Raw genomic sequence first — 23,390 nt, forward strand, 5'->3', positions numbered from 1 at the left:
TGGCAGGTGGGATTATACCGTGCTCTCAGCAGTAGACAGATGAAGTTTGCCGTCCAAAACTCAGAATCAGGAGTATATGCTCACATTCAAAAACTTGGCTTTCAAGCCAGGTTAAAGTTATCAGAAACAATCCTTTTCTGCCTCCCACTGCAACCATGGGATACAAGGGGAGCATTCTTATTGTCAAGGTACCATGCAAATTAAAGTTACTTTTCTATAGCCCCCTGCTTGCTGACAGAATTTAAAAAGTCAGACAATACTATAAGACACACAATGGAAAAACACCATTCCTCAGCTCGTCCCTCCCAACACTGAGGGCTGCTCTTCAGAAGCAACCACGTTTAGCCATTTATTTTAGTATTTACCTAAATAAGTTTAGATAATATATTTAGACTATTTCTTTTTCTTTTTTTTTTTTGAGGAAGATTAGCCCTGAGCTAACTGCTGCCAATCATCCTCTTTTTTCTGAGGAAGACTGGCCCTGAGCTAACATCCGTGCCCATCTTCCTCTGCTTTATATGTGGGACGCCTACCACAGCATGGCTTGCCAAGTGGTGCCACGTCCCCACCCGTGATTCTAACTGGTGAACCCTGGGCCGCTGAAGCGGAATAAGTGCACTTAACAGCTGCGCCACTGGGCTGGCCCTATTTAGACTATTTCTTTAGGTTATTTTCTGCTTTCAAATTTTAGAAATCATAGATTGACTTACTCCTGTGGAAAGCAAGGATTTAACTCTCTTACAACCGAGGCCTCACTCCACCTACCACACATGTGCACAAACACAGAGGAACACTCACATGCACATGGACTTTTCCCCCACCCATCCTTCCAAGATAGTTTATCACAATCATTGTTTAAATCAGTATTAGTATTTACATTATTTTGCCTTTGTGAATATTATTCATGACAAAGCTGTGTAGGGTACAATTATCACGATTAATCTCTTGTGTAACTTCTTGGTTGTCTCTAGAGTCCAACCTTCCATCTGCTTATTTTTCTTTGTGATCAATTACAATTCTTAGCAAACTCTTTGACAGACCCATAAAACATGAAAACAGCCGGTGTCATCCCTGTGTTTCCTAGGATACTCCTCCCAGAGGCTTCAGCCTTCCTGCCCTGTCCACTGGCTGCTCCCCGGGTCTGACACCCCAGTCCTCGTGGAGCTTCCTCCACTTGTATCCTATGAATTCCTTTTTCTTCTCTCCTATGTAAGATCCTTTGTTTCCTATACCCAATTCCTTCCTCCTTTTTGGCTTACTCCTTGGTTTCGTGGCATACATCCTCTACCAGCTGTCTAAGAAATGAGGCATCAGAGGTCAATTTTTTGATTGAGAACTTAGATATCTGAATGCAATTATTCTTCCCTCACACTTGATTGATAGTTTGACTGGGTATAAAACTTTAAGTTGAAAATTATTATCACTCAGAATTTTGAAGGAATCACCCTCTCGTCTTTTAGAACCCAGTGTTACTCTTGGAAAACTGGCGTTATTCTGATTTCTGATATTTTGTATGTCACTTGCCTTTTTTCTCTGGAAGCTTTGAAAAGAGATCTTTAGATCTCCTTGTCCCTGGTCTGAAATTTCATGATGGCATGCCTTGATGTGGTTCCTATTTTCGTTTATTGTGCTGGGCACATATGAAGCCCTTTCGTTCTGGAAATTCATGTCGTTCAAAAGAGGAAAATTTTATTACTTGTTTCTTTAATAATTTTCGCTCCTCTACTTTCTTTGTTCTCTCTTTCTCTGACTCCTGTTACCTGGAAGTTGGACCTCCGGGGATGAATCCCATGATTTTCTCATCTTTTCCTTCTATTTTTCATCTTTGTGTACTATATTCTGGGAGATCGCCTCACTTGTATCTTATATTTATTCTGTTGGTTTTCAGATTTTTTTCTGTTATCTTAATCTTTACTATCCAAGAGCTTTTTCTTCTTTTCTGAACGTCCCTTTGTATATAGGATCCTGTTTTGTCATTTCATGGATGAAATGGTTTCTCTCAACATTTTTCTGTTCCATCTGATTCTCGTTTCCTCTTTTGTTTGTTTAGATCTTTTCTACACTAGAGTCTTTCCTCAAATGTCTGTTAATTCTTTTCTGTCTATTCATGTCTTGAATATGAACAAGCCACTAGAAAGCTAATCAGATGCTGTGTGTGTGTTCATATACATGTGCACACACACTGTGGGGGTGGGGTGCCTGTATGACTATAGAGTAGTTAGTAGGGTGATCAGTTGCAGCCCTAGTCACTTAATTAGGGGACATTTCATTTCCCCAGAGACATTTTTCCAGTCTCCTTCCCCAGGGGTGAGAGTAATACATGCCTAACCAAGAGAGGGAAAGGACCAGGGGCACAAGGAGAATCTCATGGTTCAGTATATCAATTTCACTTAATACCCCTGTTTTCAGTACTTTCCCCCACATCTGCTATCAGCTATAGCTGGTGGTCTTGGGTCCACAGCCTGTCTGATTCAGTGTCTCCTGAGAGCAAACCTCTTGCCTTCTGTAGAGATGAGGGTAGGCAACTGAGTGGGGAAGGAGAGAGAATCTAAGGGTCAGCAGCTCCTCCTGTAGACTTTCACCTGGTCTCCCTGTTTGCAGTCTTCAGAGGCACCTGTATCTCTAGTGCCTGAGTCTTCCCTGAGTTCCAAATCAGATGCGACTTTTTGGCTTCTCTTCTGTGGATACTGTCTCTGCTCTTCTAAATTGGTGACCTATGTTCACCTGTTTCCCATCTTTCAAAATTTTGTTGCCCCTTCTCCTCTGCTGTAAGTGCCTCCTTTATGGATGTAAATCTTTACTCCTTTTAGAGAATGTGTTAGTTTTCTATTGCTGCATAACAAATTACCACAAATGTAGCAGCTTAAAACAACACAAATTTATTATCTCACAGTTTTTGTGGGTCAGGAATCCAGCACGTTTTAGCTGAGTTCTTGGCTCAGGATCCCATACGGCTGAAATAGTGATGTTGGCCAGCTGCATCTTCATCTGGAAGCTTGACTAGAGAAAGCCCACTTGCAAACAACTTTAGGTTGTTGGCAGAATTCATTTCTTTGCAATTGTAGGACTGAGGTCCCCACTGGATGGCAGGCTATTGACCAGTCTCAGGTCCTTGCTATGTGGCCCACTTCATCTCAGCAATGAAAACTTCTCTTGCACTGAATCCCTCTCCTGCTTCAAATCTCTCTGACTTCCCTTACTGGAACCAGTCCAAAAGAACTCTCTGCTTTTAAAGGGTTCATGTGATCGAGACAGGCTCACCTGGATAATTTCCCTATGTTAAAGTCAATCATGCCATATAACATACCTATTTACAGGAGTAAAATCCCATATCCACAGTCCTAGGGATTATGCAGGGCATGTACACCATGGGTGGGAAATCTTGGGGGCTGCATTAGAATTCTGCCTACCACAGCAAGATTTTTAGGAGGGAGCAAAATAATAGTGTGAGTTGAATGCAACATGTGTAATTAGAAGTCTCTTACACACTGGTTAACACATTGTTACTGTTACAGGGCATTTCAGTTACTATCAGTGCTTCAGGCACAACAGCAAGCTTGACCCCTAGCTTTTCACATAAGGCGCTCCCTTTGGTTGTGGCTCAGGAAGAGTGAGCCTTCCTCCTCTCTCATCCAAACGAGGGAGCCTTATGTGCCTGAGAACCCAAAGCACACTCTGAGTGGACTCGCACATTCCCCTCCAAAGCACAAGCCTGTTAGGAGCCCAGGAGCCAGACTGGAGGGCTGTGGTTCTGATCCGTCCTCAGTGGTCCAGAGGTACGCAATCGGGCAAGGTCGCTGTTCCTGGCACGTGCACGAATGTTGAGTACCAGCACTACCCACCTGCATGAAGATATTACCAACGGAAGACAGCACCTTGGCACGGGGACATGGTGATTTTTCCTGGCTTGGCAGATCCCAATGGTAGTTGCTGTATTCAGTGATGAATCACTAATTTCTAGAAACCTTGACTGGAACCTGAAGGCGAGAGATGAATGTGAGTGGGGGTGTTACTCTGAGGATTCCAGTAGATAAATGGCCAGTCATGACTAAAAGATGGTTTTACATTTTCTGAGTATAATCAAGTGAGATGTAACCAATAGTTGTAGTTCATTAGCCTCATGTCTCCTAACCTTCACTGTCAGGCGCTCCCTCATGGAAAGGCTCCCTGTCCATCTCACACTTTTTTTTTAAATTTTAGGTTAGAGTAAAACTGGTGGGAGAGGCACTGGTGGGTAACCAGAAGAAGGAGGGGTCCTGAAAAGAGGAAAAGGTCACACACAATTTAGTCTTAGGCTAAAAATGAGAGAAGAAGGCAAGCAGGGAGGCAGGAATGGGGAGAAAGATCGACAAGGGGAAAAATATTCCGGTTTCAGGATCTTTCAGATGCATGTGCATTTCTCATTATAGCCAACTGGGCATCAGCAGACCAATAGAACGTGTGCAGTATTTGAAAGAAATTCATAAGGGAGCCTCCTCTTGTTGCTGCTGGGCGGACTGGCAGCAGGACGTGCTTCCTCTGTACACACTCGGCCTCATTCCCAGCAAGGGCATCTGGGCTTCCTTTTCAAAACATCTACTTTTCCATTTTCCCATGAAAAGGAGGGGTGGAGAGACAGGGTTCTGAGACTATAACCCAGGGAGGGTATGAGATTCCCCCCTGCAGCAGGGCTGAGAGACTCTGAGGGAGCCTGCCTCAGCTCTGCTTGTTTCAGGGTCCACCTGGTCCACTGTGGGGGGCTCAATGCTGAGAGCCTGGTTGTGGCCTCACCTGGATGGAATTTCAATGGCTTCCCACGGGTCTCTCTACCTGGGGTCTTTCCCACCGGGATCCACCTTTCATGAAGCCATCTTTCAACTTCTAAAACCCAAATCTAATCACGTTGGATGCCCTACTTCAAAACCGTTGATGGACCTCAACTGTCTACAGAGCCAAGTCTGTGGCCAGATTTCTTAGCAGGACATTCACCACTCTTTACAGCACGGCTTCAACAGTGTCACGTGTAGCTGCCACACTCCATTCACAGGCATATGCTTTAACCCCACTGAACTGCACCGCTCCCTGAATTTGCTAGTCCTGTCACACTTGGAGCCTCTGCACACGTTGTTCCTTCTGCCTAGAGCATCTTCCTTTCCATGTCTATCTGTCAGAAGGTATGCTACTCATCCTTCCAAGGACCAGCCTCAATTTCACCTTCTCTGGAGTTTTTTCCCTTACCACTGCTTCCTACTTATTTTTTCGACTTCAAGACACACAAGGATCAGCAGAGTGGGCCAGCTGTTAATTAAGGAGAAGTAAAGATTGTATAGGCCCAAGGTTGCAAGTAAGGGGTTGGCAGAGCTATGGATTCTGCCAAAGAGGATGGCTACAGTCCCACACAGAATAAATTCAGGGACACATGACTTCAACGTGACTCAGGTAGGGAGCGTCAGTCTGATGTGGAGGGCACTGGGGTAGGAGATGCTGGTATCAGAGATGCTCAGTGAGCTGTATCTGGTGCCCCGGGATCAGGGCTCTGCTAAGGAAGTTTGTGGGAGGCAGGCCAGCCTACTTGGGAGACAGAGGTCCCCTGGCACACAGCAGACAGTTAACGTTGTGGTGTGTCTGTTTGGACAGTAGTTGCTCTTAAATTGAGAGTCAGGGGATGAGCTAGGAAGGCAAAGTAAAGTGGAGAGGAAGGAAAGGAGAGAGTGACAAACCCTTTGCTGGGCAGAACCACTCGTGCATTTCACTCCAGCTCAGCAAGAAGCCTTATCTGGGAACTAAATAGACTGGCCGGCTTGAGGTGAGCCTCTGCCCACTTGCCCACACTGCCGTCCTGGGACATTCAATTGCTTTCCTGTGCATACGTATCTTTATGTACAATGGAGGGAACTCTTCAGACTCCCCAAGAGTCCAGAGGAATCCTCTCCAGTTCAGAGCATCCGCCACACACTGAGGTGACAGGGGGCAACCTGATAATTCACAACACGTCCTGCAGACTCAATAGTGATGAAAGGCTACTCATACTTTGAAATGCCTCCTAAAAGGCCTGCCGAGCTTGGGTACTCAGATGTGTGGTGTCATTTTAGATTTCTGCACCTTTGAACTCTGAAAGGCAACTCTGCCCACATGGCCTTCCTTCCTTTAGTCCAGGTGGCAGGGGAATTCCACATCCCGTTAGCCATGTCCTGGTCTTCACAAAGAGACAGGGAAAAGAGAGGGCATCTTTAAGATGAGATATTGCTGGCAATTCTGCTTCTCGCTCCGTGGACTGAATCTCTGCTGGAAGATCCTGTCCCGCTGTGGTCCGCTTCTCCCTAGCCTTTTGGACACATCACACTTAACCTCACCCCAGAGTCAAAGTAGCCTCTTATGTCTGTCTTCCCATTATCCTGGGAGCTCCTTGGAGAAAGGCCTGGGTCCTCCTGTCAGCACCCCTGCCAGCACAGTGCTTGGTACACAGTGAGTCGTGAGTGCACCACAAGAGTGAGCTTGGCTTCCTCCCCTTCTCCCGTCCTTTGACCCTTCTGCCCTGCTTTTTAACTAATTTTGTCTGTCTCCTCCTCCTTTTCATCTTTCTCACCTCCCAGCACCACTGAGACTGACAAAAGCTGAGGGCAGACACGAAAAACCAGGCTGACGAGCTGGCCTGGTGGTGTAATGTTTAAGTTCACAAGTTCCACTTTGGCAGCCCAGGGTTCACAGGGTTGGACCCCAGGCATGAACATGGCACTGCTCATCAGGCCATGCTGTGGCAGGCATCCCACATACAAAGTAGAGGAAGATGGGCACGGATGTTAGCTCAGTGACCATCTTCCTCAAGCAAAAAGAAGAAGATTGGCAACAGATGTTAGCTCAGGGCCAATCTTCCTCACCAAAAAAAGAAAAAAAGAAAGAAAACCAGGCTGGTATCCCCAATGAATGGCTCATAACATTCCAATTCCACTTTCCAAGAAACCGGAACTTTCTCCTCCTTTATACTTTGTGCTGCCTTTATACTTGTCAGTCACATCTATCTTTCGTGATGCATATGACCGTCTCTGTCACATCATCTTCCCAGGTGGTGCTGATAGCTCAAAATCTTTCTGTACTTCCATGGAAGGCAAAGTGGTGCTGTGGTTAAGGACCTGCTCCCTTGAGCTGAATGACCTTAGTTTTAATCCTGGCTCCGCCACTTACTCGCTGTGTGAACCTGCATGAATTAAATGCTCTATGCTTCAGTTTACTCACCTATGTAATGGGAATGATAGTAACAGCACCTACTTCACAGAGTTGCTTTCAGGATTAAATAAATTAATACATGCAAGGCAATCAAAGCCGTGCCACGCACTTGGTGAACACTATATAAGTGTTTGCTATGATTATTTTTAATATTATGAGGGATTCATAGATATAAATATTTTCAGGCGTGTAGCCTCAATACTTATATCTTCAATCCTTCATTTCCACCAAATCTTCCTCCTCAATCTACAAATAGTTCTAACTCTCTTCCCTTCTAAATAAAACTTCCCTCCTACTCTATCTCCACCATAAGCTGTTTCTCTCTCTCTCCTTCCTTCTCTTCAGTCAACAGCATTAACTGAGAAATCTACGCTTACGATCTCCACCTCCTCACCTCCCATTCATGCCTCGATCCATAGCAATCGAACCTCAGCTTTCCCCACACCATTAAACTGTTACCACTAAGATCACCAACAACCTCCCCAGTGCTACGTCTAATTACCTCGCTGTCACTTTTGACTCCCTTGACCACTCACTTGTTCTTGTAACATTTCCTTCGTTTCTGAGACTATTCTTTTCTGGTTGTAACAGTCAGCTTTTGCTATGTTACACTACAGTAATAATCCCCAAATTTCAGCCACTTACAACAATAAATGTTTTCCTGTATTCTCACATCCCATGTCAGCTGAGGGCTGGAAGTAGCTCTGCTCCTCGTATGTTCTTCATCTGGGGATCCGAGCCGAAGGAAGGAGGACCTCTGGCAGAACCACAGTAACTCCTAAGATTTCTGCTTGCATGTAGTTACATCACCTGTGCTCCTGTTCCATTGGCCAAAGCAAGTCACGTGGCCCAAGCCCAACATGAGATCAAAGAAGTGCCTCCCACTGCAATGAGCAGGGCTGGAGCATGGTCTTCCAGGAAAGCCAGCAAATCACGGGGAACAAGAACACAATCCGCCACACTGCTTCTCCTCTGTCTTACCAACAGCTTGTTCTTAGCCTCTTCCACTGGATCACACTCATCCACCCACCTCCTGGGTATCGGTGCTCTCCAGAGCTTCTCACTCTGCAGATCCTCTGCCCTTAACTTCAGCAGGGACCTATGTTCTTATGATTTCCAAATTTCTAGCACAGACCACACTGGACATATTTAGTAGTCCTTTGAACTTAACCTGCCCAAAATTCAACTCAGTTTCTTACCTTCCTCTCCCTTTGTTCTCCGTTATATTTAACGACAATGTCGTCAATCCAATTGTAGAAATCAGAAACCTGGGAAGGCTTAGTTCTTCCTCCCTTCTCATCTCATCTAATGAGCCAACTACAGCCCATTCTACTCTTAAGATGAATCTGTCATCTCTTCCCCTCTCTCTCCTTCCTCTGCTATTCCCTGAGTTTGGGCGTTCGCCACTCCTTGCTTGCACATCAGTGATTCTCTAACTGGCCTGTCTGCTTTTGTCACTCTTTGCTAAGCTCTGTCTCTGCGTTGCAGCAAAGGATACCTCCTCCCCTCGGATCTTCTCCACTCTGGTCTCCAGAGGGAGAGCCTGTCCACCCTGATCTTCTCTGCTTCAGAAACTTCAAAGGCTCGCGCGTCAGCCTGCAGTGAAATTCAGGCTCCATATCACGGCCTTCAAGGCTGCTGAGAGCCAGGACCCAGTAATCTTGCCATGGCCCTGTCCTGCTCCTCGCTGTCTTTCCCCCTCTGCTTTGGCTGTATGGAACTTCTCCCTAGTGCCAAACGTCTCGTGAGGTTTCTTGTTCTTGTGTACTTACTCACGCTGTTCCCTCTGTCCAGTGCTCTTCTCATTATCTTTGCGGAGCTCCTGATCTCGCAAGTCTCAACATCTCTCATAAGACCTCTCCTCCCCTCGCCCATTCCCGCTGCCCCTCCTCCACAATAAGTCACAGCAACCTTTCTTCTAGCATCAACACACTCCATTATCATTCACATCTCTCTCTTTTATGTGGATCACGAGTTCCCAGAGCGGGGACTGAATTATTGTCATCTTTGAAATTGCTCAGGAACTAAGGCAGCACATGCCCATTAGATGCTCAGTGAGTATTTGTTGAGGAGAACAAACGAACAAATGACATGAGCCAGGCTGTGTCACATGAACACAATGGTCAGACTTTTCCAGTTACTGGTTTTACTCTCCGGCTGCTTGCTGGTTCTGGGAGACACTGTCTCCTCTCTGTGTTGGGGGACTAACTTCTTGTCTTTATCTTCAAAGTGGTCTTTCTGCAGCCCTGGGTGTCTGAATCTGAGAGGTCTAGCCTCGCAGGATTCCTTAGCAAGCCTCCCCTTCCTAGCGCCTGTCTCTCCCCTAATCAGCCTCCTCCACAGCCACGCTCCCTGCTCTCCAGCTTTCCTGACCAGCGCCCCCACCAGGCCAACTCGGGCCCTCCTGACTCTCCCCCAGCCGTCAAAATCTGGATTCCACTAGCAATCTCGCCGCATCTTTTTCTTAGTTTCCTTTCCTCCCAAATCTGCCAGGACTGACTATGTTCTTTGCAGGGCTCTGCGCAAAATGAAAATGTGCAGTTCCTCGTCCAAACATTATTAAGAATTTCAAGACGGCAACAGCAAAGCAATAAGCCCAGCACAGGTCCCTTCTGAGCACAGGGCCCTGTGTGACTGTGTGGTTCTCAGGCCCACGAAGTCGGCCTTCAGCTCTGCCTCCCAGTTCCAGGCTGAAGCCACATACCAGGGGTCATACTAGGAATATATCAATTCTTCAGGAAAGCAAGTAGGCCAGAGTGAAGAGAGGGTGTGTTTTTGCCTGCATGAGGAAAGCATTGGAGAGAATTTGGTGGAATAAGTTAAACCTGAATAGGCTCTTCAATTAATGCAGATGGAAAAAGGGAGTTAAAAAAATTATATGTGTGTGTATTATATATATGATTAATATATATGATTATTTGGTAAGTAAAGGGTTTGGACCAATGCCATGTGGAAGAATAAGCTGTCTCATTGGAAGCATTTGGTAATTATGAAGAAATTGCTTGTCATGGTTTGCATCAAATCAGGAGATGTGGAGTGGTGTTGGTTCCATGGCTTGAGGGGTGTGGGCGTAGAGTACTTTATTCTCTATTAGGACTCTGTCAGATGGCCAGAGGACAGGCGACAGGCCAAGTGTGCTTTGAGAGCTCCTTTATCTGTCCATCCATTTATTCAGCTAAACATTTATCGAGGCCTCATTGCACTCCAGCGACTCACATTCGGAGATTTCCTCTCAGCAAGGGCAGTGAGAGATCAGATTGGGGGCTGGCCTGGAGCGGGGAGGCGGGCTAAGCATATCAGATACAAGACAGCGCCCCCTCTGATTCCACTGAAAACCTACAGCGAAAGAAAGCTTACACTAACCAACAAAATGCCAGCAGGGACAGGCATCGCGTCCTTGCAGAGAGACAGGGCTGAGAAGGGAGGGCCCGAGCAGGGCTGGAGGAATTTTTTCCTTCTTTGGTCTTCCTCTTTCCCCTTCCTCCAACCTAACATTAATTAATGCAAACAAGGGAGGGTCTATGTTTCTGGGACTTGCCCCAGTTGAGCGCCACACCCCTGCCAGTAGTCCCAGTCTTGCTCTCGTGCTGGGAGATACTTCCAGTGAGCCTTGCATTTGCAGAGGGTCTTCTGGTCTGCAACCATTATCTCATTTTGATCCCCACAATAGCTTTGTTTAAATATTAGCTTGAACCATATGAAATTGCCATTTCTGTATGTCAGATAAAGCCAAATGTGGGCAACTTCTTAAGGTTCAGTCTAACACTGTCAGTGTTCTTATTTCCACTGTTATTTTCTCAGTGACAAGTACGGAGGCTTAGGGAGACTTCACCCGACTCCCAGAGCTGGGCATGAGGTTCGGACCTCAAGCTAAGCTCGAACTCAGATTCCCACTCGTTCCGGTGTTCAGTGCCCTTTGGTGTGCAGGGTAAATCAGCCCCGGGAGCAGCGTTCACACAGGTTGGGAGTCTCATGTTAATGTGCTTTAACTGTTTTTTTTTTCCAGCCCCAGATTTAGTAACGGTTCTCTGTACAAACTCATTCATTTTTAATCAGTTGACTGTAATGATTTGTTACAAATGATCTTTAATTCTCAGCTGCGGTTAATCAGTCCTGAAAGGCACTTTCCTGTTATTTTGTTTGGATAGGACTCCTAGTGAAATACTAGCCTGCCATTACTTAATCACTTGTTTGTTTTCCTTCAGTGCACAGTTTCTAGCAGCACACGGCAGTATTTAATGCTGGCCTTTTCCCTTGACCCAGTGCATTGAGTTCTCACAGCCGTGGGTGCAGGGAGCTGCAGTAGAGACCTCAGAGGGTCAGTGCTGTGGTTTGATGCTAATTGACCCTCTTCTGCGGGCTAAGCACAAAGCCAGGTGCAGAGGATATGTTGACTTATGTGCGGACAAATGCAACACTGCTTGGGAAGGTAATTATGAGAGCACACGGTTTAGGGGAGAGGAGGTGGAGGGGATGACACCTAAGTCTTCCTGGAGGAGGTGAATCCTGGATGATCAATATTAACCGGGGAGAAGTTTCTAGGCAGATAGAACAACGGACGTAAAAGCCCAGAGAGGGAGAGCATGGGAAGTGGGAAGATTCCAGTAGTCAAGCAAGGTAGGGGCGCAGACAGGAGGCAGGGGAGGGTGGCACAAGAGCCAAGGTCAGGGAGGTGAGATGGGATCATGAAGGGCCTTGGGCACATCTTAAACCTTGAGGGGTTTAAGAAGGGAAATAACCCGAGTAGATTTACTTTAGAAAAATCCTTCCCGGAGCAACGTGGAGAATGGGTTGGAAGGGGGCGGAGAATGGAGGCAGGAAGCCCAATGAAGAGGAGCAGGAGGAGGACGCTGGAGGCCCCAGTTAAGTGCATAGCTGTGAGGATGGGGAGAAGTGAAGGCTGCGCCTGAGCGAAGGCGAGGTAGAGGAGAGAGGGGCAGCAGTAAGAGTTCTAGTCTTAGTCTTTCAGGGCTGGGCTAGGGTACTTGTTTGTTGCTCGAAGAGACCAAACACTCCAGCTCTGGGCCAGGGTTCTCTGTGGGCAGGCATGGTCTGCCCCTGCAGACAGGGCTGAGATCTGTGCCCTTTCCAGAGCCGTCCGCTCTCTGAGAAAACTGGCATCTGCTTTGCGTAACGTCACAATGATCCTGACCAACGAAAGGAAACTGAAGGTCTTTCCTTTCCTCTCACTACCCACCCCACCCCATTCTGTTATCTCCGGTCCTCCTGGAAGTCTGGCATCCCCATTGAAAGATTTGAGTCAAACCCTGGAGCAGAACGATTCTAGGTTACCTTTCAGTTTCATCTTCTCTGGGGATGCATCAGTGGTGCCTCCAGAGGGCGACCTCGGGCTGGGCTGCAGGGGGAGGTAAGCCCGCCTGAGGTCTCTTCATGGCCTGCCTGTGGAAGGGCCCCACAGCTTCAGAACACAGGAGGTCATGTGGAGCCTGTGTGATCAGGGTGGCACTTGTCAGCATGGTGAGAGGAAGGACTCGGTGATGAGGGAACTGTCCGGGCAATAATGTGGTCTGACTGCAAAAACAAAAACCAGAAACCAATCACAGTCCCAGCTTCCTCCCCACTCTACATTCGAGGCCCGTTTACCAGCTGGTAACTCCTTTGCTGTCCTTTTGGTCAAAGCACAGGAATTTAGTTTGTCTTCTTTATCTCTGTTTTTGATGACCTTACCATCCTCCCTTTATCATTTTGATGTTCTCTATCACAGTCCTCAAGTCCCACTTTTCTCCTGGTGTACCAATAGCTGATGAGACTGATTCATGCTTTAGCGTGATTGACTTACGCTTAGGTTTAAGATGTAGATATCTCTAGAAAGGGTAAATAGTAAGACAAAGGTATGAACCTAATGGTAGAAATGTGAGTTTCAGAAACAGGGACTTAGAGGGTCCTGTGAAGACCTTCCGATCATACTGTGTAGCAACTGCCTGGCCTAAGGATGAAACTACTTGGTTCTGACCCATTCTCAGAAGGAACTGTGAGGATTCTTTAGACCCTCGATGATGCACATGAGAGAGGGTCTGCACTGCTCTTCAACTTCACTTTGAGGAAATGGATCTCCAGTAAAGATTCAGGAGCCATCAGGTCTCTGTGCAACTGGTTCTCCCTGCCTGAGCCGCTCTCCCAGCTCTGAGCCTTGGCTCTTCCATCTTCATCTGACCCTCTCTGCTGTGAGCCTTGTCAGACTCCTGCTCCGAGTTCCAGGGCGCTTCGTTCATACCGCCGTTGAACTCTTGACACAGAAGCCACGTGCTATATCTCTCTAGAGCCGTGAGTGTGTCTTCCCCAGACTGTGAGCTTCTCTCCTGAGGGCAGGAATCAGTTCTTATTCATCTCTTGTCTCCAGTGATTTTTAGTTCTGGTAGATAATAAGTATATGGGCTTCTTGGTTTGTTCTTTCTTTTCTTTTCCTCAGGAGTGGTGCAAAAAGACTAGTGCAATGTGGAAAGCTGAATGGGGTTTCGTTCAGGAGCATCCTTCCAGCCTTTCTGAAGCCTATTCTGTCATATTCATCAGGCCCTTCTTGGGGAGACTAGGATGAAAACATTACTATTTGTGTCTTCAAGGATCTCACAATGTCAGTTCAAACGTAGGTGTAAGAGAGTGAAAATGTTGAAAGAATAGTTTCCTCTTATTCCATGCGGATGACCTTGTCCTGAAAAACTGGGGGCTGGCCAACACTGACTAGGTTGAAATGTGAAGGTGTGAGAAAGCTCCCAAGACTCTGCCTCAGGTTCTTGAGAAGAAACCCAACATCGGCGAGATCAGTAACCTCCCTGTAGGCTGAGAGAAGCTAGATTAACCAGAGGTGGTCCTGACTCCCCTCCTCCCTCCTACCCTAGGAATATTTGGAAATGTGTGTCTGGTGGTCAGAGTGCTTGGTGGAGGGAATGCCAATACAGGGTGCATGGAAGCCAGAGATGAAGATCGTCCCGCAACACCCTGGACAGTCTCACCCAAAGAAGAATCAACTCACCCAAAATGGCAATAGTGTGGTCTACAAAACACAAAGCTAGATGACGACCTTGGATCACACCAGGACACCAAGAATTCAAGGTTCTAGATAGAAGTTCAGTTTTTGAAGACTCAGATGCTGATTATAGAAAATAAGCCTGCTTCTTCTAGGGCCTCTCTCCTAGTAACCCACAATCAATGCTCTTCTCCACTGGATTCAACTCCTCCACCTCCACAGATCAGGCTAAGATTGAGACCCTACTCAAGCCACTGTAGCCCAAGGGACAGTGGCCTTGTAGTCACACTGCAGGCAGCTCCTCTCTGCTCTAATCCTGTACTTCCCCTTTCCATTTCCCACAAGGCCAGCAACTGAGCAGAGCAAATTTGGACACCCCAGCCCTGCTTGTGGCCCCATGGCCCCATGGCCCCATTTGCATTGTTCTGGCTTTATACCCAACTTCCTGGGCTGCTTCTCTAAGCGCTAAGCTCTGGACCTCTGGCTTTACCTCATTTATTTTGCCCTGGCTCAGGTTTCCTAAATATTCTACTTCTCCAGATTTTGACCTCGTATAGTCTACTGAATAAAGAATGATCTCACTCTTCTCGACTGGCTTTACACCAGAACCTTGGTCGACTCTGCTTCCTGTTTGACTAGGTGATTCCCCACCCACTCCTCCAAGTTCACAGGCCTCATAAGCAGGCCCTGGTCCATAGAGATGCCTGACCAGGCCTCTGACAAGGGAGAGGGACTCAGGTGCTCTCTGTGTCTTTCGCTCAGAGTCCCAGTCCTGTGTCCTCCGTGCTCATGTTGACTGATGAAGTAACAGAGGTTTGGCTCACACCCAAACAAACCCAGAGGAGAGTCCTTCATCAGATACCTGGGAAGCTGATCTTTCATCACTCTAGCAACTGATCCCCCTTCATTGCAGGTCCAAGGGAGATGATGAGATCGAGCAAATGAAAATTGAACTTGTTCTGAGGAGATGGAATCCTGGGCAGTTGTGAAGTTGTGCCCTCCAGGTCAGGTCCTTTGAGAGGAAATTGGCTATTTTGAAGAGGACTTGAGAGCTGCCACCAGAAAAAATATGCTCAGCCTCTGGCCCTGAGGGTCATGCCTTTGCCAACCAAGTACTGGCTTAGCCAATTACCTGCTCCACAGGAGCTGTTTAAAGGAGAGAAGAAATATTCACCTCTGTCCACACCGGGCAAAGAGGGGCTGTCTATCAGGGCAAAGCTCCCCTTGGATCCAAAGCTCTCCCTTTCCGATTTTGGTCTTAAGACAGGAAGTTACCCTGGTAATTGACGTCTAGCAAATGCAATTAGGCCCCAGTGAAGTGCTCTCCGAGGAGGACCCTTCCAATGTGGCTCTCAAGTTTGGTTATCACATGAGGACCAGGCACCCAAGGCCTCCTGGTTTGTCTGTCAGGCTTTGGCCCCCAGAACTTCCCACTTCCTTTAGATGTAGAGACGTTGTGGGTAAAGAGGTAAGAATGGCAGGTGGAGCAGGGAAGGGACAGGGTGGATGCTGGGGAGGGGACCTCTGGAACAAGAATTACCCCTTGGCCAAAGAGTCCCCATGCCGCCCAAGGTGAGACCAGAACATGAGCTGAGGGGCAGGGGGTGCCTTCAACAGCCAAAATTCTGTATTTGCTACTCAATCTAGTGCTTGGAATATAATTTCTTAATTCCATTACCTCGGGGGCTTTGGAGGGATAAATAAAGAATAATGGCCCAGATCCTGCCCTTGAAGTATTTGCATTCTAGTTGGGAAGGTCACACACACCCCATCAAACTCCCAGACAACAAACTTCCATCTGGCTCAGCCGCAAACACACACTTGAAGTAGTACACTCAATGTTGACCCATCTGTGGAGCTGGGGAATGACGGAGGAGGCCATCTGTGTCCTGCCTGTCTGAGCTTTTCATCAGCTCCGCCACCTAGAAGCCTAATGACCTTGAGCAAGTGACTTCACCTCGGTGTGTCTCAATCTCCTGCCTGTAAACTGGGGATAGTAACAGTACTCTCCTGTGAGCTTTTAGGGATGATTCCCGCAGGGCAACAGACAGAAAACACAGGGCCTGGACCATGGCTGTGTCAACACAAGCCAGTTGCCTCCCCCTCTCCCGAGCCAGGGCTAATTCACCTCATTTATGTCGTGGACCCCTTCGGCAGCCTGGTGATGCATATGAACCCTTCTCAGAATACTGGTATAAAGGCATAAAATAAAATATTTAGGATTACAGAGGAAACTGCATTTTTATTGAAATGCAGTTATCAAAATACTAAAAAACAAAATTTGCTGTATAGTAATATATGTGCTTCTTTATTAACACAGTAAATAACAAGATTCGCTGGCAGATCTAATAACTACTGTAATTTTGAAGGAGTAATAAGCTTAAACAATATTTCAACATATCTGCAACAACTGTAATGAGATATAAAAATATCTGTGATTTCTATTGGTGACAAATTACAGCTACTGCTAATACTACTATGACTTGTTGCCTCCGTTGAAAATCAGAGGAATTGCTAAATGTTTGTTAGAGGTTGGTGAAAATCAAGATGTAATTTTTTTTTTCCACCTAAGTGCATGGACTCTCTGTGGACCTCAGGCTAAGAAGTATTATAATAAGGCTTGAGAACAAAAGTTATAACCATACTTTCTAAATTTTTTAAATAACGTTTATTTTCTCATTACTAAAGAAAAATATAAGAGTAATAGAAAAGTTAAGAAATATAGGTTAAGTGGGAAAAGACAGAGGACATTTAAAAACATGCCCCAGAGAAAACCCCTGCTGACTTGGTGCAGTAATTTGACTTTTGAGAGGCAGAGCCCGCTGCAGATCCATCTTTCGCGGCTGACTACCTCACCCAGGATTAGTAGAGTGTGTCTTAGCTCAGGGGGACGCCAAGGCATTGGGGAGGCTCAGGTAGGAGCCAACTCAAAGCCCCATGAATGTAGGGCAGAAATGACACGAAGCCCAGTGAGGGAAAAGGAGTTCCTGCCTTTGACAGTGTGGCCACACACAGGCAAGGCCAAGTGTCCAGAACAGAGCAAGGGTGCCCTGGCAGCCCAGAGATCACACTGGAATCCTCCAGCCCCACTCACAGGAGCTATCCCACTGATCTCAAATCTCTTGTTAGACCTGATGAATTATCTCAAGTCAGAATCATGAATTGTGAATAACGGAAATTGCCCACTTGATCAGGGATCCTAACTGACTCTACTCAAAACCCGCCAGATGTTCCCATCAGACCCCTGACACACGTAGCAGAGTGTGAGGGTTCGCCCAAACATTCCGGGTAGAGATAATGATAATGAGGTAGCACTGAATCCAGGAGGTATTACCCAGTCTGTGTAAACACTTATGCATGTGAGGACAGAGAAGGACCCTCATGCCTCCCCAGATGACCCCCTGTGGCAACACTGTGCAGCTCTCTCTGGAGTGAGAGAGTAGTTTGACATATGTCCAGCTCTCTCAAGTTAACTCGAGAAGACAGAAGGCTTGGAATGGCTTGTGGAGAATCCACCATGTGTGAGTTTAGAATACGGAGGAAACCGGGCCCTAACTTACTTTCCCCAAGATACCCCAGAGAATTCAACCCCATGAGCCCTCCAAGTAGTGCCAATGTCTGGACCCCTCACTTGCCATCCCTCCCACGTGAACACGAGGTTGTGAAGCCAGCATCAACAAGTTAGGGTCCTGCAGCACTTCCTGGATGGAGCTTCCGGGAGACTGAGGCCAACATCACTATAGCAACATTGGAAAAGCACCTCTCTTCGCTTCTCCAGCTCAGGCCTTAGGGCAATGTCCTCTTCTGACCTCCAAACCAAGACCTTCCCCGCAGGGGAGGAGGAGGGTGTTAATGAATTGCTGCCGGCATAGTCAACATCATCGTCAGAATGTGATTGTGCATGCTTTCCTGGAGGGACCCTGCCACCCCAAGGCGGCCCACCTGCTTCCTCTAAGTCCAGTTAAAGATCACAGCCCGAGATACGAGGCCAGCAAAGCTCCTGAATGCAAGGCACCGCCAAATTTCAAAATGTTTTTAATAAAACAATGTGGAAAGGGCAGCCTGCTCATTTTGATTCTCCACTGGGTCATTCAATTAAACCAGAGATTCTGGGAAAACCTGAACCACCCTGACCATATTTTCCATTAGTAATAATGATAAAGGATAATTATTGAGCCTGTCTGTCAGATATTCCAGGCATCCACACCTTCACTTAATTAATTGCTAATTAAGATATAAAAGAACCGCAGTGTCTCTCACACATCCTGACTTTATTAAGCCTCAGAAAATCTTCCTTAGGGAAAAAGAAACCTAAATTGCCAAGGCTGAGCCCCATCTTTGGCTTGGAAACCAGGAGTGAAGGGGGTGGGGTGGAGAGGAAGGCCAACTCTGAGTCAGGGTCATTTAACCCCATCATTCAGGTGGCATACAAGGACCCTGAGAGGAAAGAACGAGGGGAAAGAGAGAGAAACTAACAAGTTTCAAGTTCCTACCTTCTGTGCACACTGAGCTTTTTACATTTATTATCTAAGTTAATCCTCACAGCATCCTGTAAGGAAATATTATTATCCCCATTTTACAGATTAGAGAAAGAGTGCTTGGAGGGATTGAGTACATATCTTTTCCAAAAGTGTGTGACTGATAAGAGTTAGAATTGGAGCCAAATTCCATGCTCTTCCATTTGTTGCTCCATGGAGATACAAGAAACAGAAACGTCTTCTTCCAGGCCTTTATCACTACTGATAAGGGCAAAACGGCATTTGTGATAGGTAGCCTTCAAGATGACCCTCAATTAATTCTTGCTTTCTGGTGTTCATACTCTTGTGTTATCTCCTTCCACATTTAATAGGACTAATCTGTGTAACTGGTAGGATATTGCCAAAATGATGACAATACAGGTCATAAAAGACCTGGTAGCTTTCACCTGGCTCTCTGTTGGATGGCTCACCCTGGGGGAAGCCAGCCACCATGTTGTGAGGGCCCCCCCTCAGCCCTACAGAGGCCGGTGAGGAGACACTGAGGCCTCTTCAACAACCAACACTGCATAAGCGAGTCATCTTGGATTCAGATCCTCTGGTCCTAGGGAGTCTTCAGATGACTGCAGCCCTCATCGACATCTTAACTGAAACATCGTGAGAGACTCTGAGCCAGAACCACCCAGATAAACCACTTCTGGATTCCTGAGCCACAGAAACCATGAGATAATAAATGTTCATTGTTTTAAGCCACCGATTTTAGGGATAATTTGTTATGCAATAATAGATAATGAACTGAGCATTCACGAACTTTTCACATCCTGCTAAATTGTAAAGTCTTGCCAATACCAATGGGTTAGAGAAATCCTTCTAGAAACATTCAAATTTGTATGCCTGAAACTAGGAGACTCACATAATAGTCATTCAGGTCCCTCATGGTAGGAGACATTGCGAGTTAAGGAGCCAAATATGGGTCAGATCATCAATAGTTGCCTAAATTTCCTGTTTTCTCATAAGATGACTAAGTACAACTTGTTGGCCATTCATAATCTTATCCACTTTTCAGCAACCGAAGGCTGTGAAAGTTGAGAAAAAACATGAGTTGACAATATGCTAGCTTTGTGGGTAGCTTTGTCTCGAGCTGATCAGCATCCTTGCAATCACATGGCTGTTACTGGAACATCACCAGCAACTTGCAGAAAACAAACCAAAACCATCCACGTATCAGGGTGTACGCTGAGTACCAAAAGGAACTGTTGCTGTGGAGTCTGAAACCTCTGCAGGTTTTGTTTGCTGTGTCCCACCCAGCCTGGCGGTGTCTTTCTTCTGTCCATGACTCACCTAGGCCAAAGGGGAAAAAACACAGGGCTTTGGAGAAAATCTGTGACTGGGGTCAACAGGGCGTCCTCGCTGCACCCTCTGGACTGCCCAGCTCCTCGGATCCTGCCTGGGCACTCAGGGGCAGGGAGCTCATGCAACAAAATCCAAGCCCAGCCCCTTGGGTTCCTGAACTCATGTCCAGTATAAGAATGATGAGGAAAGAAAATATAATGCACATTTTCTGGGCATTTTTCAAGGAAAACTTGATTTGTTCAAAGATGAACAAATTATATTATTATATAATTATAAGTTGGTCCCAGAAAATAGCTATGAAAGACATATTGAGCACTAAGCAGGGAAGTGCAGGTAGATGAGTGGGTTGAGACAATGGATGGAAAGAGTGCATCAGTTTGCTGAAGATGCTGGGGAGCCAGGTGGCCGTGCTCCTTAGTCTTGTCTATGTCTCTTACAGTTCCGCCTCTCTCTCCCTCTGTTCCCGCAGAAGTGTGTAGGCTAAAATGGTTTGGGGACGTGAGTCCTGCACTTGATGTTCATCTCTGTTAACGGTTTTGCCTCTGGACCGTGTTATCACAGGCATACTGCCCACAGTGTGACACGCCAGCATCAATTTCTGATATAATCATCCCTTGCCTTGTCTTATGGATATCTACTCCAGGATAAGGCCTCTATGTGATCTCTACAGGGCTGTATGGCTTGATAATCAAATTAAATGGATCTATGAGTGAGGAAATGCATATTTCATCACAAGGCCTCACACATTAGGTTCATTATGAGCTTCATTCTAACAGAGCAAGTGTGGTCATGACTTCAAGAAGATCAGCACACTCTTGCTCAATTTCGATGTGGCCATTGCTCAGCCCACAGTTTGAAACCAGTTAAAAAAAAAACAAATAACAAGACACATTAGTTAAATGGAAAAGAGCTCAGGACTAGAACATAGGGGCCCCCACATTCTAGTTCAAATTCTTTAAATAACTGTGTGTTTGGTGCACGCTTCCATAAGTGAACTTCCCCCCTGTTACAACTGCCAGTCATGTGTGTGTCTTCCTCATGGGCGGGAGCTCCCTGAGAGCAGAGGCTGTGCACCTTCTTGAACTTTCAGTGCCTGGGCAGGACCTGGGCACTCAGCAGGCTCTTAATAAATGGTTGCTGCCAGTGATTGAAACATCAAATCAGTGCATCTATCCTTAGTCACATATGCATATGTAGGGGAGCAAGAAATTTTCTTCTACCCTTCTAGATTCTTCTAGCTGGTCTAAGAATTAAGTTGACATAAGACAGAATAACAGGGAAAAGTCAATCAAAGTTTAATAACATATATACCAGGGAATAACCCAGGAAAACTGAGTAACTCACCAAAATGGCCGAAGCCACCACCTTAAATGCCATCTTCAGCTAAAGACAAAAGAGCATATTGAGGGTAGTGGTTTGGGACTTCAAAAGGGAGGAAGGCAATTCACATGGAGATGGAAAAGCAAATGTTTAGTAAGCAAACGTTTGCCATGCCTTGCAGAGACAATGGGACGTGGGAAGGACTTTGATCAAATGGGCCTTGCTAGGCTCTGCCCTGTCTACCACACCTAGTTCATATCATACTATGGCTATCTATGGTGACAGATCTTCAGGAACAGGACTTCTACCTTAAATTCTTTTAGGTAGTTAGGGGGAGGGTCATAGTTTCTTCCTGAGTTTTTTGTCCTTAAAAATAATCAAGCCAAGGAGACACATTTTGTTGTGGCAAATTTTGCTCCCCTACATATATATGTGGATATATGAGCAGGAGGGAAAGTATGAAAGTCTACATTCCATGCTGTCAATGTGGGGGTTGAGGGAAATATGGATGGTGCAGGAAGGAGAAAGGATGGAGAGAGGCAAGCAATAGAGAAAAAAAGAGACTGCATTAAAAAAGCCTAGATGTATAATATGATCTTTTCGTAGAAGTGTGTGTATACATGCATAAATAAATTAGGGGAAAAATATTGATGTTCATATGTCAAGTCAAAACAAGTTGCAGCGTTTCAGCTAAAAACTAGTACCAAAAACACCCCGTGTATCTCTACATATATGCATAATTTGGTTTAAATGAGCGCGAGTGAGAGTGTATATTGTGGGTGCTCTGAGGCACCACGAAACTGAGACACTCAAGCTTCAGCTACTGGGAGTGCTGGCTGCGACGTCTCGTAGCTCCTTCCTCTCCAGGAGTTTCAGGAGACTAGCGCGTCTTCTTCCACACTGTCAGAATAGATTTGCTACATAAAACACATTTCCGGATTTATAACCATCCTCTAGAATTTTTACCTTCAATATTTACTACTTTATTGCAAAGCTATGGGAATGAATGAAAGAAAATTAAGGAAACAAATAGAACTCTCTGGAGAGGAAAAAATAACCATAAATAACAGTTTTCTTTGCTTTATGAAAACCACATGGTCTATCTCCAAGTTTATAAAAAAGGAGATGTGGCAGTTGGGATGGAAAGGGAAACTGAGGCTCCTTACTTTAAAACCATAAACGTATTTCTTCCCTCCTTTACTGCTCCTTCAGGTGGTCATATCACCGTAACTGGACAGAGGCCAGGTCCATTTTGGCGGCAGGATTAAAGAACGTGCGGGAAAGAGAAAATATCAAAGACACCATCACTAAAGGTACCGTTTCCTGTGAATCTTTCACCATCTGTCATTGCAATGGCTTCCACTAGTGACTGTGTATTCCCAGGGATTTGAGACTCACTGTCACTGTGACCACAGCCCGAGGGACAGTCTCCTTGAAATGAGGTGGTGAAGAGCATCAGCTCCCCCCGGCTTCACGCCGTCTTGGAAAAAGCTGGAGAAACTGGGCACCACGGTGTTGTCTTCTCATAAAATATTTCTGAAACGCATTTCATGATGCGGTTGGTAATAAAACTGTTACTGCTCTTTGTTCCTCCAAAAGGCTAGACTTGGTTCCCAGCCTAACGCGCCTGTTCTGGGCCTGCAGGAATCGGTGCTAAATTATTCACCAGCCTGACTCTAAAATTTCTCGAGTTCCAAAACCTCTAATAAAGTATTATGAAAAAATATCCATCTCTTTATCTCTATCCATAACTATTTATATGACTGGAGGAAAAATCTGTCGTTTTATTTCTTTTAATTTAAAAGCTTTCCTAATTCCTTTTTCATACTGCATATATATATCTAAAGAATTTTCAGGTTGAAATAATAATCTCTAAAAAATGGTCCACAGGCGAAGGCTCTCCGGATTCACAGAGTTGACAGGCACAGTGAACAGTTTCCTCCCTTAATAACTTTCCCTAGCTCTCAAACTTGATATGCCAGATCGAGAACTTTTCAAACAGATGTGGCCCTTTTTTTATTGTACAAAACAATGATAATATACCCCCTTGGCCT

At 45.9% G+C, this 23,390-nt stretch overlaps 1 protein-coding gene across 2 annotated transcripts in view; it reads left to right on the plus strand.

Annotated features, from left to right (window-relative positions):
• Positions 1-23,390, plus strand: part of TNR (tenascin R) — a 406,518-nt gene that overhangs the window by 187,463 nt on the left and 195,665 nt on the right. For both annotated transcript variants that reach the window (XM_014845339.3, XM_070497987.1), the window contains exon 2: positions 22,549-22,649. The gene's annotated coding sequence lies outside the window, so the exon portion shown is untranslated. The remainder of the gene's footprint in view (positions 1-22,548; positions 22,650-23,390) is intronic.

Source organism: Equus asinus, chromosome 25 (genome assembly GCF_041296235.1).
Source record: "Equus asinus isolate D_3611 breed Donkey chromosome 25, EquAss-T2T_v2, whole genome shotgun sequence".
In the NCBI taxonomy this organism is placed as follows: domain Eukaryota; kingdom Metazoa; phylum Chordata; class Mammalia; order Perissodactyla; family Equidae; genus Equus; species Equus asinus.